The sequence below is a fragment of the Delphinus delphis genome, chromosome 17 (assembly GCF_949987515.2).
Source record: "Delphinus delphis chromosome 17, mDelDel1.2, whole genome shotgun sequence".
Taxonomy (NCBI): domain Eukaryota; kingdom Metazoa; phylum Chordata; class Mammalia; order Artiodactyla; family Delphinidae; genus Delphinus; species Delphinus delphis.
In genome coordinates, this window is record NC_082699.1 from 45,933,239 (window position 1) to 45,960,161 (window position 26,923).

The 26,923-nt window shown below is 40.0% G+C and overlaps 1 protein-coding gene across 2 annotated transcripts in view; it reads right to left on the bottom strand.

Annotated features, from left to right (window-relative positions):
- NCALD (neurocalcin delta) overlaps positions 1 to 26,923 on the bottom strand; it is a 429,195-nt gene that overhangs the window by 163,825 nt on the left and 238,447 nt on the right. Inside the window, exons 3-4 of one of the 2 annotated variants that reach the window (XM_059995004.1) lie at positions 19,835 to 19,884; positions 6,036 to 6,123 (exon numbers count right to left, since the gene is read on the bottom strand). The gene's annotated coding sequence lies outside the window, so the exon portion shown is untranslated. The remainder of the gene's footprint in view (positions 1 to 6,035; positions 6,124 to 19,834; positions 19,885 to 26,923) is intronic. The other variant, XM_059995006.1, reaches the window with a different exon arrangement.

Consider the following 26,923-nt stretch of genomic DNA (forward strand, 5'->3'; position numbering starts at 1 on the left):
CAGACAGTTTTACAGCATTGGACACAGAGGCACTACTCAAATGTGTGATCAAGTGGACTTGGCTCAATGAATGGGGTTTAGACCAGATCAGATATGCGAATTTCACAGGGCAAGATCTAAGTACTGGTCATAGACAAGAAGATACATATTGTCCTGTAATAAACTGGAAATTTAAAAAAAATCTAGTCCTTCTCATAGGTAGTTTGAGGAACACTAGTGTAGTGCTTTCCAAACATTATAGGAGAGAGAGAGAGATTAATTCCAACTGAGAAAATTTGGGAAAATTTCATGGAAGAAATGGTTCTTAAGCATGGATTGGAATCTAAGGGGTAGAGAGCGTAGCATGAGAGCACTATAAAGGTAGAAAAATGCAAGGATGCCCTGGGCAACCTAGTTCATTGCAGCTGGAGTGTGATATGGAGACAGGGGCAAATGGAGGTAAAGGAGATACCTCTGAAGAGATCGATTGCAGTCCAGTTAGTAGAGGGCTTTAAGTGCCATGAAAAAGAATTAGAACTTTATTTTTGAGACAACTAGAAGTTCTTAAATATTCCTGAACATAATAGTGACATGAAAGAAGGCTCTATTTAACAAAATAACATTGGTCTCATTTGAGCTATATAAAACACTTTGAGTCAAGAGGCCTTTAGGTGAAGTAAATAATAACAGTAAAAGGAATTTAAAATCTCTCTCTTAATGGTATCATATATTAGTCATACGTCTAAGTGAATTTAGGTAATCTTAAGTCTTCCCAGGCACCACAGCATAGTAAAATACCACTTTAGAAGATTTAATGATGTACGATTAAAGTGATTTTGAAATGCCATTTCTTAGCTTAACAGTGACAGAGAGAACACACATTCTTCCCATTTTCAGAAACTTTGAGTAAACCACTGATATTAAGGGAACATTAAACCAATATATTATTGTAATAACTTACACTAAAATGTCAAGTACCATCATCAAAGGATACAAGGGTAGCACTTTTTTCTCTCTGCTGTTTTCGGCTTCCTATAAAACTAGAAATGAACTTGCTGAATGTGCCTCATTCAAGTTTTTATGTGTCACCAAAAGGCTATTAATTCTTGCAGCTGACTGAGTAGGAGTCTTTTGTGGCATTAAGATTCCCATAAATGTATCTTTAACAAAATAGTTGAGCCACTAAGTAAGTTTTAAACTTTGAGGATAAAATTTTGTCAGGCTTTAACAAATAAAACAAGGCCCTTAAAGTGTAAACCACCCCCCCCCGCCTCCCTCCCTGCCTCCCCCCAAAAAACATATTACCGTGTCAGGATTTCACACATTTGGCTGAATAAAAATCTAATTCTGGTTTCATAACATTATTTTTAATTGTGATGTAAGAACTATAGAATTAGAAAGATACCATCTTGTTAAACTGAACGCTATGCGTTTAGAGTTGGACACGTCTGCAACACAACAACAACACAAAAGCTAATGCAGCACGGTGAGTCCGTGATTATGATAGACTAAAGAAATGGCTCTCAACTGAGAATGATTTGGCCCCTTCCAGAAGACATCTGGCAATGTCTAGAGGTGGCTGTCAGAACTGGGGGGATACTACTGGTACCAGGTTGCCACTAAACATCCTACACTGCATAGGACAGCCCTTCACAACAAAATTATCTGGTCCAAAATGTTAACAGTGCTGCAGTTAAGAAATCCTGCACTAAAGGATCACACTAGCAACATTTCTATTATTCCTCTTGGATTATATAGAAATAATCACTTTGATTTATGCAATCTAGAAATCAGAAGGAAGTTCCTGAAGATTAAAACATAATTATTATGCCTCCCTTTGATACAATGAACTACTCTCTGATTTTTGCAAACAAGACCTGAAGGTGACCCTCACAGGTGCTCTGGTTTATTAATTCCATCTATGGTAATAATTTATATGCAGATACAAAACACTGTCACCAGGAAATCTTCAAGCAGAAAAGACAGGCATGACTGAAAACTCAAACAAGGTTCCAGATAAGTACTATTTTCTGACTGTAAGTCACTGATGATTTTAAGATGCGCCATCAATTAAATAAGAGCTTTGGGGAATGTGACAAAGAAACATCTCTCCTTAAATGTGTACATTGATTGTAAAATGTGAACCTTTTATAGAGATGGTAAATGTGCAAAATCTATAAAGTATTTTAAGTATATAATAAGATGTTTTAAGCTCTTTTTATAAAAAGAAATAGCAAGACTCTGGAATACTCTCCCTCTGAGATCCTTTTCCATCAGTGTTAGCCTCAGTTATTTTCATTTTTTCCATCGCTCCCCTCCTCCTGCCCCCACCACTCCAGGAAGAGCTGGTAAGGTGCTGGTGAGCAGCGGCCTCACTAGCTCTTCAGAAACAAGAACAAATGCAAATCTCTTAGCTTCCCTCTCTTATCTTATTCTCTTGGAATTTCTCCAAAGTCTTTGACTGTGAATTGAGTACTGTGAAGAACACCTGTGCTGAGCATGGTCCTAGATCTGCTAAAGGATATAACTCTATTTAACCAAACAGAGGAATAACCATACATAAATGCAATATGATATACATTTGAAATTATTTTTAAAATTCCATCGAAAGACCACTTAACACCATTTATTCATAAACAAAAATTTACTATAAAACCTATATATTTGCCGCTTGTTCCACTAGAATTTAAGATCCATGTGAACAGGGATTTTTGTCTTGGGTTTACTGGCTGAATGGCTGAATGAATGAATGAATACCGTATCTCCCAAACAGCAGAGTCATTATACAATTGCAAACTCCTTTTATTTTCACAATAATGACAGGAGACGACAGGACTAACTCCATGTTATTAACTACTCATGTTCATTCGTTCATTCATTCATTCTCTACTAAGTCTTTCACGATCTGCCCCTGCCACCTCTCTAGCTTTTCCTGCCCCACCCCGTTCTCCAGCGACACTGGCCTTGGTTCAGTTCCCAGTAAGCTCCAAGCTCCCTTCTACCTCAGGGCCTCTGCCCAGAACATTCTCCTCCCCATTCCCAACCTCTTCAGATTTCTTCAGGGAAGTCTTCCCTGATCACCACTTAGACTAGATGTAGGTAGTGCCTGTATTTTATAGTCTTGGTTTCCCATTTTTCTTTGGTTTTTTTTTCCCCCCATCATAGTATTGATCACATTTGTAAAATCTATTTGTGGAATTATTTGATTAACATCTTCCCTACACCCCACACTCAACTGTAGACAGAAACCATCCCTGCCTTGTTCCCCATTAAAATCCCCATCATTTATCACAGTGCCTGTCATACTGCAAGCACTCAATAAGTATTTATTGAATGAGTAAATGAATTAGGTTTCTAGGAACATGATTATTAAATATATGAGTCCATGTTATACTATATCATTCTCCACTAGGGCTCAAGTTAGTAGGTGCTTAATCAATACTTTTTGGTTAATTGGAATCATCAGTTATCTACTACAAACTGCATTCTCCTAAGTCTACATGACACTAAAAGAACTTGTTGCAAAATTGCTGAGAAGTCAACTACTCTCTTTCTCTTCTTTTTTCTACAAACTAATAAAAGAGCAGGGTTTTTTTCCCATTGAATTTATTAGCTGTTTTGGCGTTGAGAACGAGACTGAGTGAAAAATCGTTGTCAGGGAATCAATTATTTGAATGATCAGTATTTGTCTCTACTTGAAAACATCTGGAAGGATACTTTAATTATCCTTTAGATATTTGGTGTCTTGTGTTCTCAGCCTCTGAGATAATCTCTCCCAATTACTACTCCTGAACGAAAGGTATGCTATTGACAAAGTAGGTTTTTTTGATAGAGGAGGATTTCTGAGACATTGAAATTAAAGAGTAGTAAGCTCCTAGGCTAAGAGGATTAAAACAGCATTTTTTTAAGAGAACAAGGAAAGAGGTCTTTAGTGCAGAAAACCGTAGAAAAAATATAATTCCATGTAATATCATGTAACTGAGAAGCTAGTCACATAGGAAGCGTTGGGGAAGAGTATGGATTTCTTGGGGATCCAGACAAAATAATTCTAGCCTAAGGGAGCTAAAGAGAGATACCCAGACAACAGGAAATCAGAAATGACTGTAAACCTAGAGTCTATTCATATACTTTACTTTAAAATAGCTTCTTTACATATATCTTTCCTATCTATTGTCAGGAACTCTGTCACTAGGTAATTTTTACAAGAGTGTCTGGAATTCTTGAGCAAAATTCCAGAAAGCCCAGGAAATTGGGGCAGTGTTTGCTAACTTAGGCCATTCCTTTGGAAAGCCCCAGTTAGACAGTTTAGCCTCTGTTTAAGGGGTCGTCCTCATCTCTGCCTTGCCCATTCCTCTCTCGAGGCAACAGTAGTTGAGCAGGAAGTGGCTCCTTCACTGCCTCAAGAGCTTTTTGGTCAATTTCTTATTCAAATCGTCCTCCTTTGGGTCTGGCAGATGCCTCAAATTTGCAGCACAAACTCCTGTAGCCTCCCCTTGCTCTGCATAAAGCAGAGATGAAGTACAGTATATTTGGGACTCACTCAAGAAGGGAATCTGCAGTGAGGAATCACCTGTCCCTGAGATCACAGACACAGAAGAGAAACTTGGATGCTTGAGGAGGGGCAGAAACAACCAGCCAACAGCAGATATACTGATTCTCTACACCTTCACGTCAAGGGGAAGGGTTCTTATGTTGGATCATAGTCATGCTTTACTGTCTTTAGGGACAAGAATGCACATTTTTCTATTACCCTTTAGTTCAATATCAGAAAGATCCAAGGAACTAATGCAATGGCTACTATCATGTTTAGGGTTGAGATCCATAAGTACTTCAAAATATCTCAAGCTGCCTGATCACTGCCAACTTAAATGCACAATTCTTTCTTGGGCTCCAGGAGAAATGCATTGGGGTTGAGGCTTAGTTATCAATGTCATGAGGAAAAAAAAAAAAAGATTTTGGTTAGCTTGACTTCAAATATTTTATTACTCTCCTATAGATCTCATTAAAAGAACTGGCCTATCCAATTTGGAATAAAGGCTTTTCACTTTCACTTTCACATTACATCCAGATGAGCCATGTTGCTCACCTAATAATTAAACCATAGAGACTTAATGGGGATGAAGGAAATGGGATGAAAAAGAGCTAAGTACATTTAAGTTGCATTTTATATTGACTTATCTCCCTTCCCTGCAATATCAGCAAAATACAAACTAAAGCTTTGTTCTGGCCCACATTTACTTTAATATTTTTGCCATTTTTTCCTCATATAAAACTATTTGGCCAAGTAAATATTCATGCCTTATTTACAAACAGTCACAAAAAGTATTACCAGGGCTTAAGCGATATCATCTTGCCTACAAATCTTGGCTGGCTCTCATCTGGGGCCATTAGCATATTTTGAAAAATTTCCAAGAAATTCATAAATCAGCAGATTTCCCTTCCTGAAAAGCCAATTTCCTAAACATTCAATGAGATGGCTTTTGAGACCCACAGCAACAAAGTAGGAAAGTAATAATGTTCCTATCTTAACAGTAAATTCACTACTGTGGGTGCTGCTGCCCTCATTAGAATTTCAAAAGAATCTTTTCTGAATTAGAAAACATTCCATCTACTTGCTGCACAATATCCTCTTCAATTTTCCATACCAAATGAGTAGATTTGGAAAGTAAGGAGGGGCACATAGTTATTGCCTTTTTTTCCAGGAGGCAAGTCAGGTTTTTACTTCTTTATAACTTCTCCTACATTTTTTTAAGTAAATTTCCTTAGCCTTCTATTTAATCAGAGGCACCACAGAAGAGAAAAGAATTTTTACAAAAGTAGAATGGCGGCATAGTTTTCTTTTTGGTAACATACAAATTCATCTACAGTTAAAAATGGAAATGTATACTTCACAACAAAGTTTTCATGGCAGATATAAATTACCATCTTCTATTTAACGAATACCACAAACATATAAACACAAAACAACTTAACTAGGATGCAACATCTTTGCATTCTGAATCATAATTTACACAATTTAAAACCCAGGCATTTGAGAGGTTAAAAAAGTAACTCACAATACGCAGTCACGCAGCGCCTCGGATCTCAGAGCCTTCTGCAGTTATCACGACAGATTTTATCACCCGCAGTTCTCTGGCCCTGCGACTGAAATCACTCATAATTAATGAATAACTTACTTGAATACTTGACAGCTCAGTAAGCGGTTTATGTAAGGCCGTTACTTTTATTTCTTCTGTAGTTGCCTTTGCAAACAGGAAACAGGAAACACACCTACGAGAACACTGACATATCTCAGCCTAATTGGTCTTTGCCTCAAAGTACTCAGGGGTAAATCTTGTACCGCAGGGGTGATAAATACAGTCCCTAAAAGAGCAAGACTCAGGTCCTGGCATGTCAAAGTTTAAAATCCTTTAGACAGATGCCATGCAGGAAATGTATTACAAGCTTTCTTAGTAATATTCAGGCCTTATGGCCTTAATCCTGGAAGGACTATAAATTTCAGAATATATATTTATATATATATATAATACTTATAAATATGTATATACATGTGTGTGTATATATAAACATAGACATATAATACGCTAAGTAATATATTATATAAAATATATACATTATTTAAAATAATAAACATTAAAATAATATATATAATTTTTTCCCGGAATAGATGTGGAAACTATCATTCAGGAATCTTTTGGCTACAAATAACAGAAAACCCAACTCAAACTCACTTAAATAAATAACAAGACATGGAAATATTTTGGTTCATTGAGCTGGGGAAGAAAAACCTGGATGTAGGGTTGGTTTCTGGAAAACAGGGGTTCACTATGTATATCATTTGACTCTCTGCAATTCTCTTAGCATGGCATTCTCTGTAGATTGACTTCATCTTGTGGCTGCCTTTCCTCATGGTGCAAAAATATAGCTTCAGCAGTTTCAGACCACACATCCATCTCCCAAGAGTGTAGTGTTAGCATGCTGCCAGTCTCAAGCTCTGAAGTCATTCTGACTGCCCATCACTGAATGTCACGATACTTTGCTGAATGACTTTAATCTAGCCTTATCCTTAGAGGAGAGGGTAAGGAAGGACACTCCAAAGAAAAATCACATGGAAAGGCATTCAGATTACTAAGAGGAAGAGAAAAGGAGGAAAGGAGTATTGGAGGAAATCAACAAATGTCCACTACAACAATGTTCGGCAATAATCTGAATCTGAAGACTGGTGTTTGAGGATGTGTATCTATGAAAACACTGGATCTTGGTCTATCCAAAGATGTCTGAAAGAGAATGAGCTGAGGTTTAAGAGATATTGATTACCCAAGTCTTTGCATTTAGTAAGACTTTCTATTAATAGTAGGTTTGCTCTCTGAGAAAATAGTTCAGAATGTTTCCACTTTGTTTATGAAACATTTTATAATGTATGAAATGCTCTTGCATGTGATCTTCCATTTTGTTATCCAAACAACCCTGCTAGGGGGATAGGCAATCCTGGCAGGAGCTTAGAGAGCGGGGCAGACACTGCTGGTTAACTATCCAACACCCAGTCTACCCTCTGTCCTAACTGAACCTTGATTTTGCTCAGGGCAGCAATTTGCCCTGTTTAAACTACAGCTAAGGATGGGCAGGTGGAACAGTTTGGGCCTTGGAGATGTAAGCTGGAGGTGCTAGGTAGAGCTCCTGGAAAAGCTCTTTTAAAAGGCTCTGGCATTTGCTTTTTGCTCTTTGCCCTTCCTGTTCCTATGCCTGAAACTGAGCAGAGACTTGCCAACAGAAAGTGCTGCTGGAAGCAGTGCCAGGACAGGAAAATGTGAACTGTAATTGATCAACTGCTGGAGTCTCCCTGGGGACAACTCTGAGAGTTAAACACTCCAGGGGGACACAGTCACTGTGGGGGGGTCCTTACAATACTGTGAGATTTACTTCCCGGAGCTCTACCAGATGTCCACAGTAAATACCAGAGAAAAATCCCCTCAGGCTTCTGGAAGGGGGAGGGGAAAATGAACATTTTTTGATATGCCATAACACTCTGTTCTTGCCCTCAGGGGAAACTAGTTAACCAGAGCCTAACCTGCTAGAATATCCTCAGAGCCTAACTGACCTGGGGAAGGGAAATACTCAGCTCTAGACTCCTCTAGGCTTCCACTGTGGGAGAAGGGAACTGCTCAACTGCAGCCCACTCTAGCCATCCTGTCCCACCTAAGCGAGGAGAAAAAAACTGAGAAATACTTGTGAACTTGGCAGTCCAAAGGCACAGGCTCACCAAAAGACTGAGACCTAATTGTAGGATGCATAGAACGCTTCTTTTCCCTGAAAACTCGCTACCACATTCCTAAAGATCTATTTACAGCAGTTCCTTTTACCAGGTACATCATGTCTGGCTATCAAGAAAAAAATTATAAGGCATACCAAAAGAAAAGAAAAGGCCACACAATTTTTAGAGACAGAGCATCAGAACCAGCATGGCAGGGAAGTTGGAACTGAAAGATAACAGAGCTCTCACAAAGGTTGGAATAATTTACTGAGCCAAAAGTCAAGGAGGAGCCATACCTAAAGATCAATTCCAGAGGGATTAAGGACTTAGCTGAAAAAGTAAAATGTTAAACCTTGTAGAAGAAAATATAGGATAACATCTTTCTGACCTCCAAATGGGAAGAGTTCTTAAGGCTAAGTCCAAAAGTGCTAATCACAAAAGGAAAGATTGATAAATTTGCCTACTCTACTATTAAGTTCTTCTGTTTATCGCAAGGTACAATAAAGAAAGAAGACATGCCAATATCTGAGACAAGTTTGCAACCTGTGAAATCAGCAAAAGACCGGTATTCAGATTATATAAAGAAATGTTACAAATCAGTAAGAAAAAGACAACACAATAGAAAAATGAGCAACAGATCTGACACCTCCCAGAGAAGAAAAATATGAATGGTGAACAGTTTTCTTTCTTCCTTTCTGATCTGCCTTTAATTTTCTCTTCTTACTTTATTGCATTGTGTAGAACTTCCAGTTCTATGTTGAATAGGAGTTGTGAAAGAGGGCATCCTTTGCCTGCTCCTGATCTCATGAGGAAAGGATTTAGTTTTTCACTGTTAAGTATGCCACAACTACTGAGACCACCTGCCACAACTACCGAAGCCCGTGCACCCAGAGCCCATGCTCTGCAACAAGAGAAGCCACCGCAATGAGAAGCCCTCACACCACAATGAAGAGTCGATCCTGCTCGCCACAACTAGAGAAAAGCCCGCACGCAGCAATGAAGACCCAACACAGCCAAAAATAAATAAATAAAATAATTTATTAAAAAAAGAAAACTAAGTCCTTTGATAATCTAAATCAGGGGTCTGCTACAGGCTAGATAATAAACATTTTCAGCTTTGCAGACCATACAGTCTCTGCTGCAACTACTCAGTTCTGCTGTTGTGTCACCAAGGCAGCCTAGATGACACAAAAACAAACGAGCAGGCCTACGTGCCAATAAAACTTTACCTACAAAAACAGGCAGTCAGTGTGCGAGTCATTGTTTGCCAACCCCCAACCTAAATCAAGCTTCTGGTGAACAACTGGCTTCATATTTTCTTTCCAAACTCTTATCTTTCATTGTGGTCACTTGATTAGAAAGGATACCAGAATTTCATTTGATATGGTCTTTTCTTTTTTCACAAGGTTATAATTAAACCAAATTCAGGACCCCAAGTGGATGAGCGGAAATCAGGAGTGGGTACTGGAAGCTCTCCCTGGGACTTTCCCCCCAAGCCCTGTGGACACCACCCCAGGGTGGGGGCAGGGCAAGGCCAATGGAGGAGCTCACTCTCTTTGGGCACAAATTTTAATGGGGGGCACCAAAAAACTCAGTAATCAAAGTAAATATATTAATGCAATACTTTAGAAAGTCAACATTGTTTTGAATTGACGTTTTGTTCGTCATAGGTATTTTTGCATTTTGATTTTTTTAAAAAAATATTGCATTAAATGTTATTTTATGGAGTTTTATGGTGCCTTCTTTAATTTTGTGACAAAGCGAGTGCCCTAGTCACCTCCCTCCCCATTCCTTAGAACCAGCCCCATGTCACCCTATGGGTGCGTTATCAGCACCCACTGCCTTTCAGAGGATGATGTACACCTTTTTAATGTTACCTTTGGACTAGATCATTCCTCTGGGCTGCTTTGATACCATTTCGGTTACCGGACCTGCCTCATACACAGACAGATTTGAAGCATGTGGAAACTCTTGTACCTGAATGTCTAGAGTCACTTCTTTTTTTTTTTTTTTTTGCGGTATGCGGGCCTCTCACTGTTGTGGCCTCTCCCGTTGCAGAGCACAGGCTCCGGGCACGCAGGCTCAGTGGCCACGGCTCACGGGCCCAGCCGCTCCGTGGCATGTGGGATCTTCCCGGACTGGGACACGAACCCATGTCCCCTGCATTGGCAGGCGGACTCTCAACCACTGCGCCACCAGGGAAGCCCTAGAGTCACTTCTTGAGGGACATGTTAAGGTGAAAAGGAAACTAACATTTTATAAAATACACACTAAGTCCCAAGTGACACTAGGGTAAGGGACTTTCTAACCATCATTGCTCATGACAAGCCAATGAGATTTTGTATACATTCTTTTGTATGAATGAGGAAATGGAGGCTCAATAAACGAGGATTACAGAAAATATTAAAGCCAGGTGGAAGCTTCCTGCTACAACTCATTACCTATCAAAAAGCTAACACCGTGGACATAGGTAAGGCACCTTTTTGCCTCTCTCCCTAACATTTGCACAGAACCTCTCTCATGCATAAAGAGCGTTCCAGTGCTTCATCTCATTTGAGCTTCATGATAAACCTGGGAAGTAAAAGTCTCATATGTAAGACATGCTAGCATGGACTCATCAATTCTATTATATGGATGAGGACATACTCAGAAAGGTTAAGAAACACAGCCCAACGTCACCAGCTAATGAGTGGCAAAACTGGAATTATAAACCTAGGTCATCTGAGGCCTGGTGAGTTGTGCTTTTCATCGTATCCTTCCCACCCTGGAGGAGCACCCCCAGCATAGGTATCTTTGACCCAGTACCACTCATGTTCATATCACAGAGAGTTCCCAAAAGGAATAATATCTGGGACTAGAAATTCTGATAGAAGGAAACTAGCACATAAGGGAAGGATCCTGAAGTATTGAGTGCTATCTACTCTGATAAGGAAGACCTGAGGTAAACAGGGGGTTAAGGGAGTGGAGGGAGCGTTAGCAACCCCTGGAAGGATGGAGGCATGATGAGGCTCAGAAGGACAAGGCCGACCTTGGCCTGCTTCACCCCTTTGCCAAGGGTCATCCTCTTGGTGCCAGGATTCATTGTAATTGTAATTAAAGCAATTGTAATCCATCAATGCAACTTCTGCTCAAACCCCCCAATCTTTCTGAAGATGTGGTACATATATACAATGGAATATTACTCGGCCATTAAAAAAAATGAAATAATGCCATTTGCAGTAACATGGATGGACCTGGAGATTGTCATACTGAGTGAAGTAAGCCAGACAGAGAAAGAGAAATATTGTATGATATCGCTTATATACGGAATCTAAAAAAAAAAAAAAAAAAGATACAAATGAACTTATTTACAAAACAGAAACAGTCTCACGGCCTTAGAGAACGAACTTATGGTTACTTATGGTTATGTGGAGGCGGCTGGGGGACGGGGGGAAGGCGGGGAGGGATGCTTAGGGAGTTTGGGATTGGCATGTACACACTGTTATATTTAAAACGGATAACCAACAAGACCTACTGTATGGCACAGGAAACTCTGCTCAATATTCTGTAACAACCTAATTGGGAAAAGAATTTGAAAAAGAATAGATACATGTGTATGTATAACTGAATCACTTTGTTGTACACCTGAAACTAACACAACATTGTTAATCAACTTTTATTTTTACTTTCTATAAAATAAAAAGTTAAAAAAAAAAAGCAAAAGAGCAATTTGCAGCGTCCAGTTCCCATTTGCCACAGGTGCCACCAAGATTTTGTGATCAGAAGGAACACCATCCGAACACAGGGCACAGAGGAGACCATTCAGATGGGGGAGAAGGCTCAGACCAAAGTGAGGACCGGATACAGGAGCTGAGGAGAGGGACAGGAGGCATTAGGATATCACTTCCAGCCCAGAGCCAGGGAGAAAATGGCAGGTGCTCCACTTTGGAAAGAAATCACATTTCATGTTACTCCAAACAACCTCCAGGGAGGCATCAACCCACATGAGAGGTCACACCTGGTATTATATCTCTGTAATGAGATGTACAACAGGCACTTTCAAGTGTTTAAAGTACTTGAATGTGCAAAGTTTCACAGTTGGTCACATGTTCACAACAGCTATGTGCCTCTTTCATTGGGGGAGCTGCCACGCCATGCTGGGATTCCACAGGGCAGCATGGCTTCCCCATTCATCAAAATAGAGCTGCTGAAAGAATCCTCTGGCAATTTTAACTACACAAAAATAGAAGACACCCCAGGCAGAGTGTGAGAGACCAATCTTGTAAACAGCAGGATGGTAAGGTATAAACAAGAATGGAAAGAAAACATACAGCCTTTAAAAAAACAAAGTTGCTTTTGACAAGGACGATAAAATGGGAATAAATTGAGCCTCAAATATCTGGAACAAAAGCTCAGAGAAGTGTTAAATCACAAGCTAGGCGGCTGCAGGAATTTGCAGTGACCCATTCCAATCTGCCAACTCATCCCTTTTAGCATCAAGCTTGATTTTACGGCCCCTCTTTCAGTTTTATATGCTTAGGTTTTTGTTTGTTTGTTTGTTTTTTCTTTTTCTTTCATGCACCACAACCAGCATTTTTAAGCAACTTTCCTAAGTCACATCTTTCTTGGTCTCTGACCCCACAAACAATGTTGCTTTGGAGAAAGAACCACAAACCACAATATTTCCATCTTTCATTTGACGGAATCTTGTTCTTGCATGCAGGGAAAATATGTTCTCATACCTGTACTAAGTCTTGTGTTGGTAGAAGATGTAGTGCAGCAAAACTCCAGCATCTCCTGTCCTTTCAATCTCTCTACCAATAATTAAGCACTGAGCATGTGCTCTAGACAGTGGCCTGGGGATAACAGGGATGAACTGTCAGAACCTGGGTTTGAGGACCACACAGTCCAATGGAGGAAAGAGACTCAGAAGTAAACAGTTATGAAAAGGTGTGAAGCTACCTTTATCCCTCCACTCTACAGTGATAATGTGCATGGGTTCCACTCAGACTTTTTCCACTCCCTAGCAGACTGCTTCCAGGCCAAAAATGCCTCTGCAGACCAACTGATCAGGGGATTAGGTACCAGTGGCTAAGCAAGCACAGATATTGGACACTACTCATGTTCTCCTATGAAGGGAGGAGGTCCTTTCTAGGAAGCTATCCTCCATCCTCCTCCACCTCCATCATTGCCTTGCTCTGTATACCTCTTCTCAGCCTCAGACCTCCAAACTGCCTTGCTTGGACTTACAATCCTCCCTAGCTTTAGTTATTATTATTGCGGTCACCCGTGTCATGCATATTTACTATGTGCCAAGAACAGCCCATACAGTCACTTGTTGAATTTTCATGGCATCCTTGGCCTTTGTTATTGTGGTGTTATAAATGAAGGAAATGATCCCCAGGAAATTTTAGACACTTGTGCAAGCCTACACAGCTGACAAGTAGAAAAACTGAGATTAGAAGACAGAACTGTGTGATCAGAAGGACTCTTAAACAGTACACTGGTCTGCTCCACAGGCACATGTGGTCCAACTGCCCTGCTAGGTTATTTACACTATAAGGACAGAGATCACCATTTCCATTGTTTTAACAGTTCCTATGCAGGTACACCTGTAAGCAAGCAGAGTAGGACTCTCCCTGTGTGGTGTTATTTAAGGGAGGCCAGACAAGGATGGGTTAAAAGTATCTTCACTGTTGCTTATCACAGTGTCTGGAATTTCACCATTGGAGATACATTACTTTGGGTCTTGAAGTCTTTCTGGTTTTCACGATTTCTCTATTAGAACAAGATTGTCCTAGTAGTGTCATACTCAGCTGAGACCTCAGTGACATCAGGGCCTCAGAGAATGAGTCACAGGAGAGATGCCTAGAAAGGAGCCTGGGATCTGGGAATAGCAAAGTGGTCCTCAGAGGAGGATGAGAGGTCCCAAAGTCAGGAGTGATCGTTTTGCTTGGCTGACCCCACTTCTGTGGTCCCCAGCACAGGGCGAGCCAAATGGAGCGTACATAAGTCTCGATCTGAGGAAACACTGTTTTGATCAGGTGTAAGAGTAGGAGACATTGGGCAGGGTGACAGGTAGTCATCAAGTTCTGAGGAGCCTGAGCTTTGTGAAGGCGCAAAAGACAAGAGGCAGAATCCTTGCCCTCAAAGTGCTAACAGTCTCTTTGGGGAGAAAAACTATCCCTAGCAAAGAATGGGTAAATAAGACAAGACAGGAATGACCAAGAACAGAATACACGTGTGATAGGAAACTCAGGAAAAGGAGAGCTCAGTGTGGGAGGAGGTGGTGTGGGCATCACTGGGGACACAGGACCCCAAGGACAGTACCAAATAAAGAGATATGATGAATGAGTTGGTGAATGCCTGTCTTATGCCAAAAGAAGACCCAGGTGACAACGAATTGCTACCTCGGTACTCCCAAACAAAGAAATCCAGCTCCGATTTGATCACCATGATGCAAAATGATGTTAAGATGGTCTAGAAACAAAATCTGAAGACAGATATAATGTACAGAGATACTATTTAGAATATATACTACTTCAAATTAAACTCAGGTCTTTCGATAAAAAGATCGAATGGTTGCTCCAATCGTACTATTAAAAAACCCAGAATTTCAGTAATAGGTGAAAATAACAGATTTATATATTAAGGTACATGGTGAATAAAACTGATGAAATCATTAGGCAAGACTAAACCCCTTTAAAACCAGGAGGAAGAGATCTGATGATCACCACAGGCCAACAACACTGGCAAATTCCAAGACATTCCCCTGGATTCAGCTCTGATAAGAATGCTTTATGCTGTGACCTTCCAGCCAAAGACAAATGCTCTTCTTCTGGGATTTCACTTAATACTTCTTTCCTAAGCAGGAAAGGTTACTTCTATTTAATCTAACTTATCTTGTATTTTTTTTAAAAAGTTCCCTTTATTTAATTCCTACAAAGAAAACATCTCCAAGGAAGAAAGGAAGGAAGCAAGCAAGCTTTGACCTTTATTTGCTACATGAGCTATTTTACCAATAGCTACAAGTGATTATGTTTTCACTATTCTGAATAACAACCCTTTGCACCCCTTGGCATAAGAGAACCAATAGCTGCAACCTAAGGCTTACTTGTGAGTGAGCAGAAAAATACAGGCAGAAAAAGACTAGAAAAAGGGTGAAGGGTAAGGGAGGAGGAGGCACAAGAAATCATTTCTCCTTTGAGTTTCTTAACTAAATTATTGCAATACATATTTTCTTTTCATGTCAACTTGGCGGCTAATGAGCTTCATTTCCACAAGTTGCTTGTTTTCTTTAAGGTGGCTGTATATCTGAGACAAACTGCAAAGGTCTCTGGTTCAATCTGCTAATAGGTTTGTATTAACCTCCATGGAGATGCACAGACAGTGAACACATTATCCAAACCCACAATTCAGACGCAGGGTCTAACAAAGGGTACTTGTGCTTTATTTCCAGATGCAAGCAGCAGCTTGGCAAATGCAGTTCCAATGACTAAATGTTAGGATTTCTGGGACATTTTGGTCTTATAAGGAGCAATCAGAAAAAAAAAAAAAAAATTGTGTTCCTGAAAATCTGGGTGGTGATTACAAAACTGGAGCAAAATGACAATAGCAGAATTCCTGTATTTACTACTTTATAAGAAAAGGATTCAGAACCCATAAAAAGAAATCAGTGAAAATGGATATTTAATACATTTAAAATATACAAATTTATAAGCATCATGTAAAATGTATAAATTAAACAGTATCATCCTATTAATAATTATTAGTAGGCAGAGTGTAAAAACGTTAAGTATTAAAAAACTAAACAGTCTCAAAAATGAAAAAAATTAAGTTACAATATGTTAAAAATGAGATATTATTTGGACTTTTATAATGAGAGGGCATAAATGTTGTTCCCACTGAGAACATATTTTTGTGCAAATTTCTTCACAGAAAAGGAAAAAAAAACACCCTAATGGGGAAAATGGTGATGTATTTATGAGCTATCTCCAAATATATTTCTCTGACTCCTTCATCTTCAAATACTCCTCAGAGTTTAAAAATATTCATCCAAGTTCAATAAAATGTTGTGTATTTGTGTGTGGATGGATGGGATGAAACTTATTTGTTACTTCGAGTTGTAGTTTGCTTGAAGGCAACAAGCAAGCATTTCTGATTTGTTCTCCTTTTATTTGGTTTGATCCTCTATGCCCAGCTGCCTGTGTCGGTTTCAAAACTCTCCTGTTGTAGTGGACACACCCTAACGTGACTGCCCAGTGAGACACGCCCTAGGATGATCCCCTCCCCTTGAGTGCAGGCACAACTTGTGACTTGCTCCCAAGCCAAGAGAATACTGCAAAGCCATAGGGGATAGTCACTCCCTTGCTTAGGTTACACTATGTAAGTCTCCGTCCTAGCAGACTGGGGTCAGAGATTCTCCTGCTGGCTTTGAAGTCAGCTGCCACGTTGTGACAAGGCCTGTGAGAAGCAATCAGCCACATGGCAAGGAACCCTGAGTGATACCTGGGAGGTGAGAGCACCGCAGGTGACAGCCAGCAAGAAAACAAGAGGCCTCAGTCCTACAACCTCAAGTGAATCCCACCAACAACTACGTGGACCTAGAAGAAAATAAAATCGGGCTCCAAAAAGGAACACAACCCAGCCAACATCTTGATTATACCCTTATGAGACCCTAAGCGGAGGACCCAGGTAAGATACACCCAGATTCCCAATCCACAGAAACTGCAGGGTAACGGTTACATGTTGTTTTACGCCACTAAATTTGTTATGCTGTTAAATTTCACAATCCACTTCGAACTCCAATAACATTTATTCTTGCAAAAAAGGTTTGTGTTGCCAGTGCTATGTTCTTCCTTCGTTTGAGGACAGCAGAAATATAACCTAAAGCTTTATAGATGTGTACACCTCTGTCCAATTCAAAACTTTAATGCAGGGCTTCCCTGGTGGCGCAGTGGTTGAGAGTCCGCCTGCCGATGCAGGGGACACGGGTTCGTGCCCTGGTCCGGGAGGATCCCACATGCCGCGGAGCGGCTGGGCCCGTGAGCCATGGCCGCTGAGCCTGCGCGTCCGGAGCCTGCGCTCCACAACGGGAGAGGTCACAACAGTGAGAGGCCCGCGTAACGCAAAAAAACCAAACAAACAAACAAAAACTTTAATGCAGAATATAATTCTCCATGTATGAGTCTCAAAACATAAATTAGCTGAACTCAACATTTTTCAAAAAACTATTATCTTGGCACTTGAAAATTGGAGAGTATACCTTCAAACCAGTTTTTTTTTTTAACGTGCATACTTCATTATTTTTTAGAATAAAGTTTTTAGTTTTGAAAGTTTCAGATTTGCAGAATTATTGTGAAGCTAGAACAGAGAATTCTTGTATACCCCGCTCCCAGTTTCCACTGTTATTACATCTTACATTAGGGTGGTACATCTTTCACAATTAGTGAACAAATATTGATACATGTTTATGAACTAAACTCCATACTTTATTCACATTTCCTTAGTCTCTACCTAATGTCCTTTTTCTGTTCCAGGATCCCATCCAAGATACCACCTTACAGTTAGCTGGCCAGTTGACTTAGGCTTCTCTTGGTTGTGACAGTTTCTCAGACTTTCTTTGTTTTTGATGACCGTGGCAGTTTTGAGGACTATTCAGGTGTTTTGTAGGATGCACCTCTATTGAAATTTCTCTTATGTTTTTCTCATGATTAGACTGGGGTAATATGTTTTGGGAGGAAGATCACAGAGGTCAAATGCCATTCTCATCTCACATGATGTGAAGGATACCTACTATCAATATGGCATATCTCTGTTAATGTTAACCTTGACTACCTGGCTTGAGGTAGTGTTTGTCAGGTTTCTCTACGGTAAGTTACTCATTTTTTTAAAAAAATCTCACTCCCTTTCCATACTGTGCTCTTTGGAAGAAAGAAACTCTGTGCAGCCCCATCCGGAGTTATGCTTTACCTCCCATAAAGCAGAGTATCCACATACATTATTTGGAATTTTTCTGCATAAGAGATTTGTCTATTTTCCTCATATATTTATCCAATCATTTATTTATATCAGAATAGATAGTTATCAGATTTGGGTTATACCTCAATACTAGTTATTTACCTTGTGGTTCAAATTGTTCCAATTTTGGCCACTGGGAGAACTTTTAGTTGGCTCCTATATCCTTTCAACATACATTGTGTCACAGTCATCATTACGAGATTTTGTTTTTGTTTTACCTTTTTTCTTTTAGTACTTTCTGGCACTATAAGATACTCCAGGCTCATTTTGCGTATTTCTTGCCCCAATCCTCAATCAGCCACTTCTCTGGTTCTTTTTATTGGGAAATAATATTGAAACCAGGATTTGAGTGGTAGATATATTTATTGCTACTAGAGCATTATTGCTTCTAGGCTAAACCAGTTTTTCAATCTCTAAATCTGGAACCTCAAAATATCCCTATATGTTTAATATATTTTAATTTATTCAACAAACATTTTATAGAGATTACCACATGCCAGGCATTATTTTAAGCATTTTGTAAATACTCACTCATCTAATTCTTGTAACAACCTCATAACAACAACAACAACAAGAGAGGTAGTTTTAATTAGCCCAATTTGTGGATGGAAAGCCCCGGGCACTGAAAGGTTTGGACCTGTGACAAAAGTCATGAAGCTAGTAAGTGGCAGAGCCAGGACCTGAACCCAAGAACCTGGCTCCAGATTTGGGGCACTAACCAGTACACCACATTGCCTCACACTAGTGAGGACCTCAAAGAGTATAAAATTGATGAATTAATTAATCCACCCATTCATCCTCCAACAAATTTCTGTTATGTGCCCATTAGGTGCTAAACCCTCTGCTAGATGTTAATTGGTGCTTAATACCATTTGAGATACTTCTTGGACTATGGCCCAATTTAAAATGGAAGAAGCTGTTGTAATGTGCCCCTTGAGAGGACTCTGGCAGCTGCCTGGGATGAAGATGGTACATAAAAAACACTCCACTAGGTGGCTGCAGATATACTTTATTATGCTATGGGCAATATTCAAGAGTGATAAGCAGTGCCTTATTTAGTTAATTTCTATCCATTATCCTTTTCACAAATTTTAAAGAGAGGGTTTATTATCTTTCCTGTATATGAAACTCCCATTATTTTTCCATAAATTTATTTATTTATTTATTTATTTTTGGCTGCATTGGGTCTTCGCTGCTACGTGCGGGCTTTCTCTAGTTGTGGTGAGCGGGGGCTACTCTTCGTTGTGGTGTGCAGGCTTCTCATTGTGGTGGCTTGTCTTTGTTGTGGAGCACAGGCTCTAGGCACACGGGCTCAATAGTTGTGGCTTGCGGGCTATAGAGTGCAGGCTCAGCAGTTGTGGCTCATGGGCTTAGTTGCTCCGCGGCATGTGGGATCTTCCCGGACCAGGGCTCGAACCCGTGTGCCCTGCATTGGCAGGTGGATTCTTAACCACTGTGCCACCAGGGAAGCCCCCAAACTCCCATTTATTATACTACTATTCACTGATAAAATATTTGAATGAAACTGTCTCTGGTGAAAACCACTGAACAAAACTGAGATTTCCATTTACAGCGACTGAAAGAAAATTTAAAATGTATACTTACTTTATGACTGTCGCTAGTGGGTGGTTCCAAGGGACCAAAGCTGAGATGATCTAAAAGAAAACAGGCAAAATAAATATGTTGAATGAAAAAATCTTAAAGGATTTTTTAAAGGTCATTTATCCCCACATATTTACTGGCAGAACTCTGCGAGGCATCCCACGACTTGGCCTTAGTTATCAATAACCCCTTTGGGGAAGGGAGTGCAAGTAGGGTAGAGGTAGAGCTCTCCAGAAAGGACTTGCCTAGAAAAGGCATCAGAGGCAGAAATGGGGAGTCTGGCATTGACCTCTTGATATTTATAAACTCCTTGGAAGAGAATACAGATCCAAGGGAAGGGACAGTCAGGAACACGGGTCTTCATTTTGCACTTCAGAACAAGCACCAAATGAGCCTCCTTTTAGATGTATCAAAGTTTAGGTACATTCCAAAAAGAATTAGCAGACACAGTGTCATAATGTAACAATAAGAAATCACGATAAATAGGTCAATAAGTGAGAGTAATGTATTGGTTAGATTCATAGTTCAGAAGAAAGGAATGATCAAAGTTGTTAGCCAGGAGGAGGCTGTAAGGGAGGGAGCCTGTGAGGAGTGCGGCTCAGTGTGTCTGACTGAGAAGGTTAGGAGGAAGGGGGTGTGGTCTGCTGAATCCCAACGCCAATGGACATGGGGAGGGCGTGGTCTCTCAGATTGTGTTTCTTGCATTTATAACCTCTCTTTGAGAAAAAGTGTATTTTAGAACTCTGGGAACACTAGTTTTTAGACTAATCTAATCTAATTCTTGCATTTATAACCTCTCTTTGAGAAAAAGTGTATTTTAGAACTCTGGGAACACTAGTTTTTAGACTAATCTAATTAGTCTACCTACTACAGTTTCAACAGGGTCAAAGCCCTCTTGGGAGATCTGTAAAAAAAGAAAAAAAATTCCCAACTCATATCATTTAATTCTTAAATATCAGAGTGTTACCTGTATTAGGAATAAATACCAAGAAATGCAGAATTTGGGGGTTTCTAAAAATCCTTTTTATTAAAAAGAATCAATTGGAGTAATTCGAGAAGAAAAGATGTTCCAACTGACATGTTAGAAAAAAATAATATTCCACCAATTTCTGTGTATTTGATGTTGTACTAATCATTGCAAAATGCATCTCAGTCAATAAACCAAGGACTCATATTCCTCCAAGCATTTAACAGGGAACTGAACACAGTTAAAGCAAAACTAGGAACTTTACCAAAGAGTTAAGAGATCTGTCCCTTTGAACATAGTTAGAGGCGATATATTTCAGTGGTAAGGACCCTCAGGCAATACTGAACCTCTGGATGTACCATAAATAATTGTTATTATGCTATTTTTAGTTCTGGCAATATAAGAGTTCTGATGTAAGACAGATTCTTAATTTTTTCTTACTGCAATAATCTGTACATTTTAATAATATAGATATTTAAAAGATATTTTGGCTTAATATAATGTAATCTTTCCAAGCATGATTTTTTTTAACTAAAACAAAAAATCTGTGAAATGGTTTTTGTATATTTTCCTTTATCTCATAGTTACTTTGTTAACATATAAGCGCATTACAATTTGAAAAGTGATATTTTAGGCTTTTCCACTGTTAAGATGTGGGATTAAGTCAAATGAATTCACAGTGTTTTACATTTTAAAATATATATAGTTCACCCTGTTCCAGAGCTTCAGATTTTACTGAAAACAAAACAAAACACAGATGCTGAGTTAAAGTGTCAAGGTGAATAAATAAGCAGTTTACCAGAGCTGACCAGACATAGGGCCCCAAAGGCTTTCTTTAGTGTCAGAGTGGACAGGCCATTAAAAACCAAGCCTGTCGCTGGCATCCAAGTCAGCTGGGTGAGACCAGGAGAAGAGGACACCACCCAAGAGCTATCAAAGCTCTGCCTGTTCTCTATGCCATTGGACAAGTCTCATTGATTTGCTCACAGAGGCACACTGAAACAGCCTATCTTACCTATTTTTTCTCAGAGATTGATAAGAAAATGATGCAGGTGGGGTGGGAGGGGCAAGGACACATGGGAAAGCAGGTGTAAATAATCCACAGGGCATATATGCATTGTTTATATAATAGCTGATGTCATTGAAACAGATACAGAGAAATTTTGTAGACTACATGCATATCTTGCTAATTCAAACGATCACGTCAGGGAGACAAGGGGATAAGGTGGAAAGAACACAGGTGTGGAAGTCAGGAATCCTGGGGTCTAACCCCAGTGTGGCCGTTAGTTAGCAGGGGGCTAACTTTGGAGCAGTCACTTAGCATCACTAGATCTCTATACTCCGAGAATGTATGTAATCACTCTAAAATCCCTTTTGACATCCATTTCAAGTTGGTTCTTAACTTTTCCTTTAAGATCTCTATCAGGAAGTTTATTGTTTATGAACAAATGCATACGGCCAGCCAAATCAGCTTTTTCAGAAGGCTGAAGTGAATCCTTTTCTAATGGTGACAGCATTTAAAATAGTCACCGTATATATTTTGGTTTGCATCCACAAACTTCAAGGTCTATGATATGAAAGTCTGAAAACATTTGGATAAAAACTGCTTTAAAAGGTTTTAAATGTTATATGAAGATATTGTACAGTTACCAACACCATTTAACCATTATTTCTAACTACCTGGTCAGTCAGCCATTCCATCCATTCATGCTAACAGCGAATGAAATGGTTTCTGATCTTAGTGTTGGTATCTAATTGTTTACCCAAAACATGGCATTTTCACTGAGCAGTGTATCCTGACAAGTACTTATAAATAGAATCAAATGGCTTTTTACATTTCATTTTAATTTGATTTAATAAGTCTAGTAATTTGAATTTCAGCATCTAACCCTAACTTTCCTCTGGAAGTGAAAAAGGCTTAATATTTATTCATTTAGAAAAAAATGTACCGTGCTCCAAAACACAATTCAGCTGGAAACAGATGATGTTCATCCGCTCAGCGGCACTTAGCATAAGCTAAATATATTCACAGCACAGCTGACCATTTATAAACCCAGCTACCATCACAACCAGAGAGCTGTGTCAATGGCAGTCCGTTCACTGGTCTGAAGTAAAAAGCCATGAATCCTGCTAGGGTGGAGGCCACGTCTGAACATCGTGCAGTCAACACTGGCTCTACTTTACACAAATGTTTAATAAAAATATTTTAAAGCACTTCATTGTCTTGTTTTCTACTTTTAGACTGAGTACTTAAATGAGGATTAATTTAGTACTTTCCACTTCAGGAAACATGGACGTTAAGTATGGAGGCAGCAGATTTAATAGGAATCCAGTTTCCCTCAAAGGACCATTGCTATTGCCCCTGTTTCTCACGGCACAACCTCACTTGGGCTAGGTGCTCTCCTGAGCTTCCTTCAGATGCCATGATTCATTCTGGTGCCATGACTCTGGGGCTCAAGTTGTGAGGAATAGACATTTTTCTCATTTCTTTCTCAGACCTGGTCGTAAATTCAAAAAGCACGTTATGAGAAAATAAAAACAATAATAGCACAAAGAAACCAACCTGATTCCAGAGAAGAGAGATCCACTAAATAGGGGTTAGAGAAATGTCTTATTCAGCTAACTGGTCAGTCAACAACAGAGAACTGACGAGTGCAGGAATTCCAGGCCACCTGCGATGCCCCTCTTGGGAGAAAGGCTGGCTGGCTCACAAGCAGAAAAATACAGTCATCCAATAGCCACACATAAGGGGTGTGTGTTTATCCATTCATTCAACAAACACTAATTTAGCATCCACAGTGAGGCAGGGGCTAGCCCTAGAAATGAATGACATGACTTCACCCCTAAGGGGCTCACCTGCTAGACAGGGCAAGCCAGCTAGTCACTTATGACAGACAAGTAAGCAAATAAACTAATCAGAATGGGAGCAGTTGAATGACAGACTCATCTGAACATGCATACCCAATCTGAACACCACCTCCACACACTCCTCACTCCTTCCTTTCCCTGTCTTATGGTTGTTCTCATTAGTGATTTGTCATCAGCCCTGTTGCCACTTGATGTCATCTATTTATTTGTTTCTGTTTGGTTGTCTGCCCCCCCCCAACTCAGGTATGTCCTTGATTTCTTGGGTTCACTGAGGTAAACCAGCCCCCAGAAGAGAAACTGACACCTAGTAGTTGCTCAGTAAATATCTGTTTACTAAATGAATGTATGAGTGAATAAACATCATAGAAGTTACTCAGAAAAAGGAATGACTGTCTAGAAAGATGGGAGGAAATGAGGTTGAGTTCTTATAAAAGGCAATTAAATTTTGACAAAGAGGAAGTTGAGAAGTCAGTTGAGAGAAATTGGCTTAGCCGGTCTTCAGAAACACCCAGCTATAGGTCTGTGGAGAACAATAGGTAGTTTTGTCTGTCCAGTGTCCTGTCCTCAAGGCTTCGGTGGGGCGGCCAACCCCAGACTTCACTCTTCTTACCACGGAGGAGGGCCCAAACCCGAGCTGGGCCATCTGAACCTCCCTCGTGGGCATTCAGGGGCGACAGGACAAGAGGCTGTGCGGTCAGCAGTGCAGCACCTCACAGGATGGTTTACTCACTCGTTCTTGCTTTGAAGACCCTCAGTTGCCCTGGTTCCTGCAGGCCCCTAAGGCCTCTTCCCTCAGTTCTATAAGCTATTTTTTTCAGGCTCCAGTCAGTAATTGCCGTTTATTTCTGTTAGTCACATCCAAAGCTCTCTATGACCACAGGATCTGATTAAAGATGAATGTGGTTTACAGGGACTCTCAGGAAAGAATTTTTCTCGAACACTGACCATGTGTAGGTACTGAGCTAAGCTCTCTACAGGAGTTATCCAATTTAATCAACAGAACCATCTCTATGGGTGCCCATTCCCACTTTAAAAATGAGGACTCTGACGTTTACAGACGTTAAGTGTCTGAGCTTAGCTCAGAAGGGCATAGGTGAGCTGACTGAGGTAGGCAGGGCCCAAAGGGAGTTTGGATTTTATTCTGAGTGCAATTTATTCTCCCATTATTCCCATAAGAAAACACATCAAAGAAAACAAACCTAAAAAAACAAGGAAAATATTTTAACAAGTATTTTCATGTCTATTAATGCCGAAGCAGCTGACAAAGTGCTATACTCTTGCAACGCTGGGCTACAAATTGAATGACGAGCCAGCAACCGACTGGAAAATGATCCTGCAAAAAGCTTCACACGGCAACTGTTCTATGAATCCTTAGCAGATATGAATTAAGAAATAGACAATCTCTCCAAGATCTTACGAGGTAGACGATGATCCGCATCTTATACAAGGAAAATGAAGCTCAGAGGGGTCCATAGCTAATTAGGTGGAAGAACCAGAACTTATGACCAGGCTTGTCTGACATCAAATCTCAGTCATAACCATAATGCCACACTTCCCCCAGATTCAATTTAATAAAATACCATGTTGTTTGATCAACATCACTGAAGAATTATGTAAGCCTCCTGCACCACAGAGATTCTGTAAAAAAAAAAAACTTTAGAATATATACCTTGGATGAAAATTTTTCACATTTTCTGCACTTTGTATACCAAATGCCCATGTTAGTCACATGAATATGACTGATCCCATGTTGCCCTCATGCACTTTGAAATGTAAACACCTGTTTGCTCCGAAAGGAAATGGGCCTATATTACAGACTCAGAACACTGTATTATTATTTTAGTTTTCTGTGTTTGATTTTTTTCCTGTCTCTTTATTCACTTTGGAGACTTTATTTCTTGCAATTTTCAGTCTGACTGCCTCTTGAAACTTTTCCCTGGATAGTAACATGCTATTTGTTACCCACTTGGGATTAAGAAACCTGACCACTTTGTTTGTTAGCATTCTTAGTAAAAGAAGAATAAAGAGAAGCCAAGCAAGGAATATTAAATGCAGAAACAAAGGGCTGTGGAAGATAATGTGGCCTGGGGGCCTGACTTCAAAGGGCAGGCCTGCAGGGTGTCCTCAGAGGAGGGTAGGGAATGAGCTAGAACAGAGAGCAGAGGCCAGACCGTGTAGGGCACGGATCATCCAGAAGGTCCTTCTGAGTTGGCAGTTTATAACACAGGGCACACTCTTTTATGGGAACAGCATTTTACATGGTGGTTGGGTTGTCAAACCATTCTTTAAAATCTTATTTAATCTCTTATATACAGGAAACGTTTTCCCCTCGATTCTATGAGAAAGTGAAATAGGAGCGAGAAATCAGAAAGTCAGGTAAATATTGTAACGCCATAGGCTCTAAAAGAAAAAGGAGGAGGAGAGGCGAAGGAAGGAGGGAAAGAAGGGAGGGAGGGAGCGAGGGAGGGACGGGTGTTTCCTTGTACGGGGGGTGTAGGAGGGCAGATCCAGGTTTGTGGTGTCTGAGCTTACACAATTAGAAGCCCTTTTTAAATAAGTACAAATTATAAAACAAAATTAAATATAAATGGGGATATTTTTTAGAATAAGAAAAGTATATTATAGAAATTACAAATTTTAATAACTGAAAAATAGCTTAGCATAATAATATATGTTTAGTAATTGACTACCAGATACACGTATATATGGAAGTGACTGTAAAATCGCATAAATATATCTTATTAAGCCCATATAAAATGTGTCCCCAACTCAGCTTCCCCTGACTGATCCCCAAAATGCCTCTGGCTATGCCAACACCCCTCCACGTGAGGGTAAAGGCAAATCACAGTGGAAAGAGACAGTGCTCTTAACCCACTGTAGTTAAAGTCTCCTTTGAAAATCTTACTAAAACACGTGACCAAGGAAGCCCAAGGCTAGGGTGCCTCAAGCATCCGAGCTCAGGGTAGATCCTGTGCCTTTCCCTCCTCCATGTCCGCCCTATTCCCGTCATCAGAGGGCCCTCTTCGTCTCGTGTCACCACAAGAGGAAGCAGAAAAGAGTCCATGCTCCTGCTTTAATCAGTCAGGAGAGCTCGGGTCTCCTGATCCAGACTCATCAAAACGTGCCGCCTCCCACAAGGCACACAAGGGAAGCTGTGCAGCAAGACGATTAGCAACATGGATCCCACTGGAGCTTTATGGAGTCTTGGCTCTACATCTTCTCTCTGAGACAGTCATGAAAATAGCTGTGTCCAAATC